We start from the raw sequence: 14,667 nt of genomic DNA, 5'->3' as shown, positions 1-14,667 counted from the left end.
CTGAGAGAGATTGTCGGAAGATCCTCTGACCAATCCTGAGAAAATCTGGTACACTGATGGAAGCAGCTTTGTCTTGGATGGAAAAAGAAGAGATGGGTAAGCAGTAGTCTCCAATTTTGAGACCATAGAGGCTAAGCCTCTGCCAACAGTCAGGGTACCAGGACATGACTCCTGGACTCACTACTCATGAGTCAAGCCATGGGAAGAAAACAAAAGAGGACAGTCAATACACCTGTGAGCCCCTGGGAGATCTCAGATACCTATTCAGAGCTACAAATGAGTGCCATTCTAATGGACACCCCAAAATCTAGTTTCTGGGGACAAGATTTCTCAGGATAGCTCTAAAGAGCCAACACAGCTTGGTAGGGACTATACTCCAAAACAGGCATGAGATAAATCTTCTGATCCCTGAACAAAGAGGGACTTGAGCCATCCTGGCGATGGAAATTTGGAGTTGGCTAATGCCCCTACCAGTCCTTGTTATGCCATATTGATGCTGCTTATGATTACTCCATGTATTATCAATTGTCTAATCTGTTTTGTCTCTGCCCAGGTCAACAAGCTACAACATGCAATGCCAGTTCAACAAAGATACAAAACTACAGCCGACCATGGAAAATATCACTCACAGTTAGATGGACACTGCTATAAGGACTCTGAAGACTGAGATTAGCAAGAGGGGGAATCCCAATGCCCCTCGCCGTCCCAGTTCAGCAAGAAGTAACCAGAAAGACCTCGACACCCCTATTCCCAAAGAATTGGGCCTCCCATCTCTTGAGGGGGGAACATTAGGTAGTTAGAATAGGAAACAGGAGTCCAAAATGGCGGTGGCTAAAAGACAAGGAAGGGAAAAGCCCACAGAAATAGAACAAAGAAGGTCAAAGGAAGGTCTGAGGACCAGAGTGAGGACCTCAGGTAGAACAAAGAGCATTCCTCGCCAGCCCAATTTACATAGGGCAGGCCCAGGGAGAGGAAAAAACATATAAAAAGAGGAGCCAAAGTGCTCGCTCTCTTTTCCTCGCTCAACCCCACCCCCCGCCCCGAGCTGGTTAGCGTCTTTGTGTCGGCATGCCCTCACGGCTGGAGGATGCATTCTTCTGCCATTTTCTAAATAAAATAGCGGTGTAACACTGATTTGTCTAAGAGCTATAACACGGTCTGTTCGAGACTCGAGAGCTGTGACACGCCGAGGGCTTTAATGTCTGTCACTTCAAATCTTTGTTGTGACGAGACAGAACCGAGGAGCATACACTCGCCTGACAGAATGGATAAGAAATAAGATCCTAATATATAGTATAGGTAACTATATTCAATATTCTGTGATAAACCATAATGGAAAATAATACGAAAAAATGAATGCATAAAAAAATAAAATCAATGGTTCCTAACTTGGCTATATTTTAGATCACTTTGAGATGTTTATAAATATTGATATACTAATAGCTAATAATAACTAACTGCTTACTGTGAGACAGGCACTCAATTATATACACATATATGTGGCATATATGTATAAATATATATGTATTCATAATATGCTATACAGTATATATAGTTTATACCATTATATGTATATACTAGTTATATATACACTATTATATGTGTGTGTGTGTATGTATTTCTATATGACTTCAAATCCATTGCTGCTGCTGCTGCTGCTGCTAAGTCGCCTCAGTCATGTCTGACTCTGTGCGACCCCATAGATGGTGAAGTTGGTATTATTCTCACCCTTGTTTTAAAAATGTAACATTCTTTGATCTCAATGAGATCTCATACATGTCCATTTGACTATAAAAGCCTAAAGCAAAATTATATTGGATCATAACTGCTAAGGAATCTGAGAAATGTAGATTTTAGCTTGCCAGACTCTGAAGAACAGTGAAGCACAGTAGTAAGAAGTTGAACTGGATGCTGAGAAAACAAGTCCCCAGTAATCACCAAAGAATGTTCATGTTAGACATCAGAACTTCCCTCCTTCCTTTAAGTAACACACACTTGAGGAATAAAGTGAAATTTATGCCTGCATCTCTAGCCTCATTGAGAGCAATGATGGTCAGAGGGTGCTCCCTGCAAGAGGTAGCCAACTTTGACTTTTAAGACCCATTAGACTGTATTTAGTTACATCTTCACTTTACATTTACCTGAGCTTAGAGAGTAAAACCCTGTGGAAGCCCCAAATTCCATCTCCTCTAGGACAGGCACAGAGAAGAAACCTCAAAGTGCAGAAGGGCAACTAATCTTTTCAGTTCAGCTCTGCCTCAGGGGAAAGTGACCCTGCTTCACCCACCACAGTTGCCTAAGGGAGGTACTAGTTTAATGCTGCAAAACAAGGAAACTGCCTACATTTTTCATGTTTCACCAATACAAGCTATGGTATGGGATGGAAAATGAATATAGAGACCCTGAGAATGGGCAACCAGATTACAAATTCTTGTTCATCATCCATGTCTTGATTTCCATCTATAATCCATAGAGTGCAGGATTCATTCTTGTGTCCCGTCACCACTCAACTCTATACCAAGCACTCTCAAAGGACTTTTTAAACTAGAGAATTGTTTTCCTTCCTTTTAAATTTAACGTTCTCCCTATCATTCAAACTTCCCTGGTGGCTCAGACAGTAAAGAATCTGCCTGCAATGCAGGAGACCCGGGATCAATCCCTGGGTTATGAAGATCCCCTGGTGAAGGAAATAGCAACCCACCCCAGTACTCTTGCCTGGAGAATTCCATGGATGGAGGAATCCAGGTAACAAAGAATCGGACACAACTTAGTGACTGGCACACAAATATCATTCAAGCAGTCCAAGAACTTTCTATATATATTGCTTTAGGAGGCATACATACAGCTTGGAATAAGTAGAGAAAATGAAAATACATATGTATTGAAACAAAAAAAGATCTGTTTTCTATTGCATTCAAATCAAAAAATTAAGATGAAGACAAATAAAAACACTTAAAAACCCAAGAGATAACAAAGAGAAAACAATACATTTAAAAAATGAAACTGATAAATTAGTGCATCCAAGAGCTGATTCTCTGAGACAAAAATAACAAAATGGATGAAAGAAGACTGTTCAGAAAACATTAACTGAGAAATAAAAGAACATCTATTACAACTGAGGAGAGAGTTCATTTAAGAAAACGGTGGAAATGAAATATACAGATGTTGTTTTATACCTCAATGAAATAACAGATTTTCCAGGACATAGCTTAAAAGTTACCCTCCCTCCCCAAGCACACATCAAAATAGATTCATAACAAAGTAAGAAACTGAAAAAAGCTATTAAATTCTTACCTTTCAAAATGAATTATACTTGATTTCTTTGAAACTTTTGAGGAATGAATAATTCCTAAGTACCAGACATATCAACTTGTTTCCATCCCATAAATAGACCAGATTTATTCCTTCCTCTGGACTACTGAATTTTCAGATATCTGTGCTTAGAAATCTTTTCCCCTAGATCTTCATATCTTTCTCATCATTCAAGTTGCAACTTGAATATTACATTTCAAAAACCTAGAGTTCTTCTTGTCTCTCTGTTACATTACTCATTTTCTTTTAAAGACTTCATTTTAAGGCAGTTTTACATTCCCTCATTATCAACATTCTCCACTGTCATGATCAGGGCACAAGTTGAAAAGGAATTCCCAGACATGAGACAGAATGAGAGTGAAATAAAGTTTATTAGACTGGGAGATGCTGTTAGAACAGAGAGCCAGCTCAAGGGAGAATCGACGTTGAACAGGGGTTCTTAGTCCACTTTTATACCAGGGGACATGGAGTGGGATAGGGGTCTTGTAGGTCATTTGCTGATTGGATGAGGCACATATACTGGGTGGGGGTTGGGGGAGAGTAACGCAAATATCTTCTCCCTATCGGATAGGAGGGGAGACAGGTTATACTGCTCAGGAGAACCTGAAATCTGTTAATAGTTACAACATGGGGGAGGGAAGGATGATAAGGGTCTGGTTTGTCCATTCCTGCATTCCAAGACCCTCCTTGGTTTTATCTGCTTTTTTCGACTTTGGGTCACCACACCCACCAAAGCGGTTCATTCCTTACAACTGATGGGCCGTCATTGACACATCATCACCTCCAAAATCCGGTTTACATAGTGATTCACTAAAAACAAATTTTCAACTCCTTTAGGTAAATATCAAGGAACACAACTCCTGGATTTTATGGTAAGAATATATTTACTTTTGTAAGAAAATACCAAACTGTCTTTCAAAGTGGCTACCATTTTACAAGACCCAGTTTCCCGCTCAGTCAATCTCTCCATCAAGAAGCTTCCATAAGCCTCTTTTCCTTCTCCAGCAGAGAGCAGACAGACTGAAAACCACAATCACAGAAAACTAACCAATGTGATCACATGGACCACAGCCTTGTCTAACTCAATGAAACTATGAGCCATGCCATGTAGGGCCACCCAGCATGACCAGGTCATGGTGGAGAGGTCTGACAAAACATGGTCCACTGGAGAAGGGAATGGCAAGCCACTTCAGTATTCTTGCCTTGAGAATCCCATGAAAAGTATGAAAAGGCAAAAAGATAGGACACTGAAAGATGAACTCCCTAGGTCAATAGGTGCCCAATATGCTACTGGAGATAGTGGAGAAATAACTCCAGAAAGATTGAAAAGATGAAGCCAATGCAAAAACAACACCCAGTTGTGGATGTAACTGGTGATGGAAGTAAAATCCAGTGATGTAAAGAGCAACATTGCATAGGAAACTGGAATGTTAGGTCCATGAATCAAGGCAAATTGGAAGTGGTCAAACAGGAGTCGGAAAGGGTGAACATCAACATTTTAGGAATCAGCAAACTAAAACGGACTAGAATGGGTGTATTTAATTCAAATGACCACTATATCTACTGCTGTGTGCAAGAATCCCTTAGAAGAAATGAAACAGTGATCATATTCAACAAAACATTCTGAAATGCAGTAGTTGGGTGCATTCTCAAAAATGACAGAATGATCTCTGTTCATTTCCAAGGTAAACCATTCATTATCACAGCAATCCAAGTCTATGCCCCAAACAGTAATGCTGAAGAAGCTGAAGTTGAACGGTTCTATGAAGACCTACAAGACCTTCTAGAACTAACACCCCAAAATGATGTCCTTTTCATTATAGGGGATGAAATGCAAAAGTAGGAAGTCAAGAAACACCTGTAGTAACAGGCAAGTTTGGCCTTGGTGTACAGAAAGAAGCAGGACAAAGGCTAATAGAGTTCTGCCAAGAGAAGGCACTGGTCATAGCAAACTCCGTCTTCCAACAACACAAGAGAAGACTCTACACGTGGACATCACCAGATGGTCAATACTGAAATCATATTGATTATATTCTTTGCAGCCAAAGATGGAGAAGCTCTATACAGTCAGCACAAACAAGACCAGGAGCTGACTGTGGCTCAGATCATGAACTCCTTATTGTCAGATTCAGACTCAAATTGAAGAAAGTAGGGAAAGACTACTAGACCATTCAGGTATGATCTAAATCGAATCCCTTACAATTACACAGTGAAGAGACAAATAGATTCAAGGGATTAGATCTGATAGAGTGCTTGAAGAACTGTGGATGGAGCTTCATGACATTGTACAGGAGGCAGTGATCAAGACCATCCCCAAGAAAAAGAAATGCAAAAAGGCAAAATGTTTTTCTGAGGAGGCCTTACGAATAGCTGTGAAAAGAAAAGAAGTGAAAGGCAAAGAAGAAAAGGAAAGATACACCCATTTGAATACAGAGTTCCAAAGAATAACAAGGAGAGATAAGAAAGCTTTCCTCAGGGATCAATGCAAAGAAATAGAAGAAAACAATAGAATGGGAAAGACTAGAAATATCTTCAAGAAAGTTACAGATACAAAGGGAACATTTCATGTAAAGATGGGCACAATAAAGGACAGAAATGTTACGAACCTAACAGAAGCAGAAGATATTAAGAAGAGGTGGCAAGAATACACAGAACTATACAGAAAAGATCTTCATCACCCAGATAATCACGATGCTGTGATCATTCACCTAGAGCCAGACATTATGGAATGTGAAATCAAGTGAGCCTTAAGAAGCATCACTACGAACAAAGCTAGTGGAGATGATAGAATTCCATTTGAGCTATTTCAAATCCTAAAAGATGATGCTGTGAAAGTGTTGCACTCAATATGCCAGGAAATTTGGAAAACTTAGCAGTGGCCACAGGACTGGAAAAGGTCAGTTTTCATTCCAATTCCAAAGAAAGACAATGCCATAGAATGATCAAACTACTGCACAATTGCACTCATCTCACACACTAGCAAAGCAATGCTCATAATTCTCCAAGCCAGTCTTCAAAAGTATGTGAACCAAGAACTTCCAGATGTTCAAGCTGGATTTAGAAAAGCCAGGGGAACCAGAGGTCAAATTGCCAACATCCATTAGATCATCAAAAAAGGAAGAGAGTTCCAGAAAAACATCTACTTCTGCTTTATTGACTATTCCAAAGCATAGTCAATAAGTCTGGTTCCAAATCAGTCTCTTTTCCTGGGGAAGGATTATGTCAAGGCTGTATATTGTCACCCTGCTTATTTAACTTATATGCAGAGTACATCATGATAAATGCTGGACTGGATGAAACACAAACTGGAATCAAGATTGCTGGAAGAAGAATCTATAACCTCCCTTATGGGGAGATGACATCACCCTTATGGCAAAAAGTGAAGAAGAACTAAAGAGCCTCTTGATGAAAGTGAAAGAGGAGAGTGAAAATGTTGGCTTAAAACTCAACATTCAGACAACGAAGATCACGGCATCTGGACCCATCAGTTCATGGCAAATCGATGGGGAAATTGTGGAAACAGTGAGCATTTTTGGGCTCCAAAATCACTGCAGATGGTGACTGCATCCATGAACTTAAAAGACGCTTCCTCCTTGGAAGGAAAGTTATGAGCAACCTAGACAGCATATTAAAAAGCAGAGACATTACTTTGTCAACAAAGGTCCACATAGTCAAGGCTGTGGTTTTTCCAGTAGTCATATATGCATGTGAGAGTTAGACTATAAAGAAAGCTGAGTGCCAAAGAATTGCAGCTTTGAACTGTGGTTTTAGAGAAGACTCTTGAGAGTCCCTTGGACTTCAAGGAGATCCATCCAGTCCATCCTAAAAGAAATCAGTCCTGAATATTCATTGGAAGGACTGATGTTGAAGTTGAAACTCCAATACTTTGCTCACTTAATGTAAAGAACTGACTCATTTGAAAAGACCCTGATGCTGGGAAAGATTGAAGGTAGGAGGAGAAGGGGACAACAGAGGATGAGATGATTGGATAGCATCACTGACTCAATGGACATGAGTTTGAGTAAACTCTGGGAGTTGGTGATGGACAGGGAGGCCTGGTGTGCTGCAGTCCATGGGGTCGCAAAGAGCTGGACATGATTGAGTGACTTAACTGAAGTGAACTGAACCATTTTACATTTCAGCATTACTCTGTGTTGTTGTTATTTGTCTCTTTGTTTTGATTCACCAGTATTTCCCTATCATACAGAACAATATCAAGCATGAGAAAGGAATAAGTAATTACTGCTGATTGCCTGCTTTGCAGACAAACTCACATATACCATAGGAAAGGACAAATGAAGCTGTCTATCTTTTTTGGAGAAATGTTTATTCAGATACTTTGCCAATTCCTAAGTGGGTTTTCCTAAGAACTTTTTGTAAAAGTTCTTCATACTATCTGGCTACTAGTCCTTTATCAGATACATGATTGACAAAAATGTTTTATTCCATTCCATAGGTTCTCTTTTTTCACTTTCTTCTGTGTCCTTTGAAGCACAAAGATTTTTAATTCTGAAGTCCAATTATTCTTTTCCTTTCATTGCTTCTGCTTTAGCGTCATATCTAAATATCATTGCCTGATCCAATGTCATAAACATTTACATCTATGTTTTCTTCCAAGAGTTTTGCAGTTTAATCCCTTAAATTTATTTTTAAAAATCTATTTTGAGTCAATTTTTGCATATGAAATGAGATGGGGGTTCTAACTTTATTCTTTCACTTGTGGATATTCAGGTGTTCCAACATCAGTAGTTGAAAAGCCTATTCTTTCCCCATTTTATTGTCTTCAAAATTTCTGAACTGTCTTCCATTCCATTTATCTGTTTATCTGTCCTCATGCTAGTATCACACTGTTTTGATTACTAGAGCTTTGTAGTAAATTTTGAGATCAGAAATTTTGAGTCCTCTAACTTTGTTTTATTTCCTACTTTTTCCCCTGGATAGTTTTTGCAATTCTGGGTCCCTTACATTTCCATATAAATTTTAAAATAGAAATAGTTATATATATATATATATATATATATGCATGCATGTATGTTCAGTTGCTTAAGCTGTGTCTGATTCTTTGCAACTCTACAGACTGTAGTCCACTGGGCTCCTCTGTCCTTGGGATTCTCCAGGTAAAAATACTAGAGTGAGTTGCCATGCCCTCCTGCAGGGGATCTTCCTGATCCAGGGATTGAACCTGCATTTCCTGAATCGCCAGCATTGCAGGCAGATTCTTTATTGCTGAACCACCTGGGAAACCCATGTATATGTATGTGTACACATACATATACATATACATACATACATATATATATATATATACACACATATATATATATATATATATATATATATAATGTGTGTGTGTGTGTGTGTTGGTCTCTGCCTCTGATTCCTGACAGAGAGCTTGTAAAACACTTTTAATTTCCTTAATGATAGGAATGTTTTTGTTCTAATGAGGTGACTCTTGATGGGCTCCTGGGTGGAGGTTAGTCACCAGAAAGACCAAGTCATGATTAGAAACTTGAGACTTGCAGTTCTATAACCTCCATATCCTCTAGGGAGGAGGTGGCTAGAGATTGGGTCAACTGTCAATAATGCCTAAGCAATTAAAAGTTCCAGGTTGGCTAGCACGTCCACATGGTAGGAAGGTGGCGCACCCAAACTCCATAAAAATAAAAGCTTCTGCCCTCAGAGACCCTTTCAGATCTTACCCTATGCGCCTCTTATCTGGTTACATCTATGTCCTCTATTATATAATAAACTGGTAAATATAACGAATTTCTTCCTTGAGTTCTATGAGCCATTCTAGTGAATAATGGAACTTGATGAGGGAGTTGTGACAGAGGCCAATTTATAGCCAGTTGGTCAGAAGTACCAGAGATGCATACTTGTGGCCGGCATCTGAATTGGGAAGCAGTCTTGTGGGACTGAATTCTTAAACTGTAGGATCTGACACTAATTCCTCAGTAGACAGTGTCAGAATTGAGTTTAATTGCTTGGTGTGGAAAAATCCACACATATGGTGGTAGAAGTGAAGTGTGAGTAAACCAGAAGAAGAAACAGAATTGTTTTTAGAATTTGATAGGGGGTGACATTATATTTAGGGCTTCCCTGGTGGCTCAGTGGTAAATAATTCACCTGCCAATGCAGGAGACGCAGATTCGATCCCCAGGTCAAGAAGATCCCATGGGAAAGGAAATAGCAACTCAGTCCAGTATTCTTGCCTGGAAAATTCCATGGGCAGAGGAGCCTGGCAGACTATTGTCCTTGGAGTTGCAAAAACAGTCAGACACGACTTAGCAACTAAACAACAGCAACATTATAACTCTATATCAATTTGAAAAAGGTTGTCATCTCAACAATTCAAAAACTTATAATTTTCTTTTTGGCTTATCAGTACTTAACATTAATGAACAACCACAAGCAAATTTAGTCTTTCCAAGACATGCTCTTCCGTCATTACTAGTCTAAGCATCTAACAACCTATTGGGATATAGATGTCCAAAACAATCCCATTGGCTTGAGGTGAGAACTAGCATTGCAGAGTTTTCCTGGAAGATGATTTACACAATGAAGTGACCACAAAATCCCTGCTTATGTCCAGTACCTGACCTTCTTTTTCTGTTCTATGCCCCAGAAACATTTCTTTGAAACACAGAAAATCCATAAATGGTGACAGCCTGTCAAATATGTCATCAGCCATTTTATCTCTATGAAGCAGTGATGGTGTCATAACACCACTAAGTTAAGCCCAGAAAACTTCCAGCCACTGAAGGAAATATATTTATTAAAAATAGACGACATGGATGATTTTTTTTTTCTCTTCTGCATCTTGTCCATCAAATTTCTCTGTAACCCTTGGAACTCCTCATCATAATTTCCTCTAAATATCCAAATATATCAACAACTCTGCATCAGACACAGAACAAACAGTGCATTTCTATTCTCTGAGGAAAACAGTGGTACCTGTCAGTCTTCTACCCTACCCTTGGCTGAAGCCCAGCCTCACTCTACCAAGGAGAGAACCAATCATCATTGAGGACATGTTGAAGAGAAGGCCTCAACCTGTACCACCCATGAATTTGTTTGAAGCCCAAGTGGTGGCCATGCTCTGCCTTGTCTTCACCTTTTCCAGGCCTAGGATATTCCCTCCTCCTTTTGAGTCTTCACACCCGGAGCTCTTTCTGTCCATTGCTGTTGCTGCTGCTGCTGCTGCTTAGTTGCTTCAGTTGTGTCCAACTCTGTGCGACCCTATGGACGGCACTCTGCCAAGCTCGTCTGTCCATGGGATTCTCTAGGCAAGAGTACTGGGATGGGTTGCCATTCCCTCCTCCAGGGGATCTTCCGGACCCAGGAATTGAACCTGGGGTCTCCTACAGTGCAGGCATATACTTTACCACTGAGCCACCAGGGAAGCCCCTTTCTGTCCTTTACTCATAACATTATTCTTTTAGAGTGGTTTTTGGTTACAAGGTGAAGAAACAGAAATGTATGAAGGGGAGAATGTGGATCAAGAAAATGAGGAACTGAGGAAGGGGAAAATGAAGAAGTGGAAGGGAAAAACAGTCAATGAAAAGGAAGAGGAAGATAGAATCTTAGTACCTTGAGTAAAAGGCTTTATCAAAGAAACATTATCACCAAATAAAGATGGTTCTTATTGCAGATCTAGTTCTTTTGGGGAGATATTCTTAAAAAGTGGACTCTGCCAATATGGGCTTATAAATGCATTCTATTACCATCATTTTTCCTTAGATAGTGACTAGTGTTTATTTTATTCAGAGCAGTCTAAGAATGATGGGTGGGAGGTGAAGGTTAGAAACACATATTTAGGGCTTTAATAAGGATAAAAAAGAAGATGACAAGATAAAGAGGAGGGAGATTTTTAGGAAAAAAAAGGATAAGATGTCTAGGATAAGTGGGAATTAGAAGTTACCCAAGGAAACTGAAAATGGTAAATTTGTGTAGATAGATTTACCTCTTCTCTAAACTCTCTGAGAGATTGCCACGTTTAATAAGTTCTGTTGCCCAAAAGACTTTCTTGGGGAATTTAGTGGGTTGACCTTTGTTGCCATAAAGCTAAATTCCAATCCACTCTTTTCATTTTGATTCAAGATGTTCACCAGATGTTAACCAAAGGTTATCTCTGACCATTAAGATATTGAACAATCTTTACTCTTTTTTTTTTCTTGGTAATCAATTCAATGTTGTACATTGAACATGTATCATACTTAATTGGGGAAAATGCCAACAAAGCTACTTTTATTTGGAGAAAAAGGTGGCCCACATGAAGCCCACTGTTCTGAATCTAGGTCAGAATCTTGACAAGCTGATATCAGAACTTTCTCATAGTTTCCCTGGGGACCCTCACCAAGGAGCTGGTGCTTGGCATGAGGCTGGAATGGTAAACAGGGCTCATTCAGGTAGAACAATGGTTGTCATGGGGGTGTCACCTGAGAGCCTGACCAACTTTGTCTTACCTCATAGCATGCATAATCTTGCCCATCACAACCCCCTAAACATTATATTTTCTTCTTCTTGACTTTAGGAAATGTTCTGAACACTTAAGAGGTATGGAACTGAGTGCCTGAGCACCCAGAAAAAAGTCTCAGATGGAACTACAGCTCCAGTCAAGGTGAGGACATTCATGTGTTGTGGCTGAAACAAATATGTGTATGTAAATTTCAGAGTGTCTCCCCTGAAGCCTTCAGGGAATGGAAACCTCAGAATGGAAGCCTTAGATAGGGTGATTATCTCTTAGATCTCTAACTAAGATCTCATTCACAGCTTATCTCAGATCCTTAATAAGTGCCTGTGTTAGTCAGGGTTCTCCAGAAAAGCAAAACTAATAGGATAAATATAGAGAGATAGATACTGTAAAAGTAGATTTATTAAGAGGGATTGGCTCATGTCCTACGATTCCTTAGAGGCTTAGAGGCTAAGACTCACAATTTCCTGTCTACAACTAGAAGGCCAGGAAAGCTAGTGATGTGGTTCTAGCAAAACACAAAGGCCCAAGAACAAGGGAAATCTAAATCCAAAGAAATGAGAGTTAAAGGTGCCATGTCTGAGAGCAGAAGAAAATGTATCTCCCAGCTTAAGCAGAGAGCAGATCAACATAAACATTATGGGAGCTCCAGAAAAAGAGAAGGAGAGAAAGAGGCAGAGAGAAAATCTGGGGAATAATGGCTTAAGTCTTCCCAAATTTGATGAACTTAAACATCCAAGAGGCTCAACAAACTCCAAGTAAGATGAACTAAAAAATACCCAGACTGAGACATAATCAAACTTTCAAAAGTCAGAAAGAAAGAGAATCTTGAAAGCAGCAAGAGGGAATTGAATTATTACACACAAGTGATCCTCAATAAGATTAGCAACAGTTCTCTCATCAAAAGTTTTGGAGGTAGCAAGACAATGTGCTAATATATTCAAAGTACTAAAAGAAAAAACCCTGTCATCCAATAATCCATTATCCAACAAAACTGTCCTTCAGAAGTGAGGGAAAAATTAAGACACTACAAGATAAAAGCTGAAGGAGTTTTTGCCACTAGACCTTCCTTGCAAACAATGCTCAAGGGAGTCCTCCAAAGTACAATGAAAGGACACTAGACCGTAACTCAAAGGCGTGTGGAGAAATAAGGATTTTCAGTAAAGGTAAATATACGGGCAATTATAAAAGCTAATATTATTTTAACAATGATTTGTAACTGCAGTTTTTTTTTTTACATGGTTTAACAGACATATTTAAAGAAAAATTGTTAGTGTAAAAGGCTAGCATTACTTTAAACTTTGGTTTGTGACTGCAAACATTATATTCTACACAATTTAAGAGATTAATGCACTTAAAGGCATTATTAGTGTATGTTTTTGGGTACACAATATATTAGGTGTAATTTTATAATATTAGCAACTGAAAGGAGTGGGAATGGAGTTGTAAAGAAGTAGAGTTTTGTATGTTATTACAGTTCAGCCTGTACAAATTCAACTTAAATGTTTTAACTTTAGAAAGTTAAATGGTAACTACAAAGAAAATAGCTAGATGCAAAGGTAGGCACAACAGGAAATGATAAGATAGCTGAAATGTGTCACTATTAAAAAAATCAACTAAATGAAAACGTGGACATAATACATGAAATGAGGGACAAAAAAACTATAAGGCATTTAGAAAACACATAATAAGAAAGGCAGCAGTATCTCCTTATGAGTAACTACTTTAAATGTAAATAGATTGGACCCTCTGATCAAAAGACAGATATTGGTAGGATGGATAATAAATATGCTCCAACTATGTGCTGTCTCATAGTTGGAGATCATTTTAGATACAAAGATTAAAAAAGGTTGTAAGTAAAAGGATGGAAAAAGATATTCCATGCAAATAGAAAACAAAGGAGAATAAGGGTAGCTATACTAATATCTAATATACTAATATTGGGCTTCCCTAGTGGCTCGTTGGTAAATAATCTGCCTGCAAAGTGGGAGACCTGGGTGCGATCTCCGGATTGGGAAATCCCATGGAGAAGGGAAACGCTACCCACTCCAGTATTCTGGCCTGGAATATTCCAGAATTCTGGCCTAGAGACTGCATAGTCCATGGGGTCGCAAAGCGTCAGACACGACTGAGTGACTTTCACACTAATATCATACACTTTCACACTAATATCAGACAAAAAAGACTTTATTTTTTCATTTTTAAAATTTTTAATTAAAGGAAAATTGCTTTACAATATTGTGTTAGTTTCTGCTGTACATCAACATGAATCAGCCATAGGTATACATATGTCTCCTCTCTCTTGAACCTCCCCTTCACCTCATTCCCTGCCTCTAAGTTGTCACAGAGCACCAGGTCTGAGTTCCCTACATCACACAGCAGATTCGCATTGACTATCTATACATATGTTTCAATGTTTCTCAATGTTACTCCTTTAATTCATCCTGTCTCTCATTCTCCCACTGTGTCCACAAATATGTTCTCACTTCTTTGTCTCCATTGCTGCTCTACAAATATGTTCATCAGTACTATCTATCTACATTTCACATATATGTGCAAATACATGACATTTGGTTTTCTCTTTCTTACTTCAGTCTTTATAATAGGCTCTAGGTTCATCGACCTCATTAGAACTGACTCAAATGTGTTATATATATGTTCCATAACTTCTTTATCCATTCATCAGTCAACAGACAACTAGGTTGCTTCCATGTCCCAGTTACTGTAAATAGTGCTGCCATGAACATTATAGTACATGTGTCTTTTTCAATTATAGATTTCTCAAGGTACATGTTTGGCAGTGGGATTGTTGGGTCATTTGGTAGTTTTATTCCCAGTTTTTAAAGTAATCTCCATACTGTTCTCCATAGTGGCTGTATCAA

The 14,667-nt window shown here is 38.9% G+C and overlaps 1 protein-coding gene across 16 annotated transcripts in view; it reads left to right on the top strand.

The window, feature by feature from the left end:
• The first annotated feature begins 11,634 nt into the window (after positions 1-11,634).
• LOC145529498 (alpha-1,3-mannosyl-glycoprotein 4-beta-N-acetylglucosaminyltransferase C-like) overlaps positions 11,635-14,667 on the top strand; it is a 144,566-nt gene continuing 141,533 nt past the window's right edge. For 14 of the 16 annotated variants that reach the window (XR_014071294.1, XR_014071291.1, XR_014071293.1 and 11 more), the window contains exon 1: positions 11,838-11,932. The gene's annotated coding sequence lies outside the window, so the exon portion shown is untranslated. Of the gene's footprint in view, positions 11,721-11,837; positions 11,933-14,667 lie in introns of those variants that run through there. The other 2 variants (XR_014071289.1, XR_014071288.1) reach the window with 2 other exon arrangements.

This window comes from Giraffa tippelskirchi, chromosome 12 (assembly GCF_054371585.1).
Source record: "Giraffa tippelskirchi isolate mGirTip1 chromosome 12, T2T-mGirTip1v1.2.pri, whole genome shotgun sequence".
Classification (NCBI taxonomy): domain Eukaryota; kingdom Metazoa; phylum Chordata; class Mammalia; order Artiodactyla; family Giraffidae; genus Giraffa; species Giraffa tippelskirchi.
This window is presented reverse-complemented; position numbering and strand designations above follow the sequence as displayed.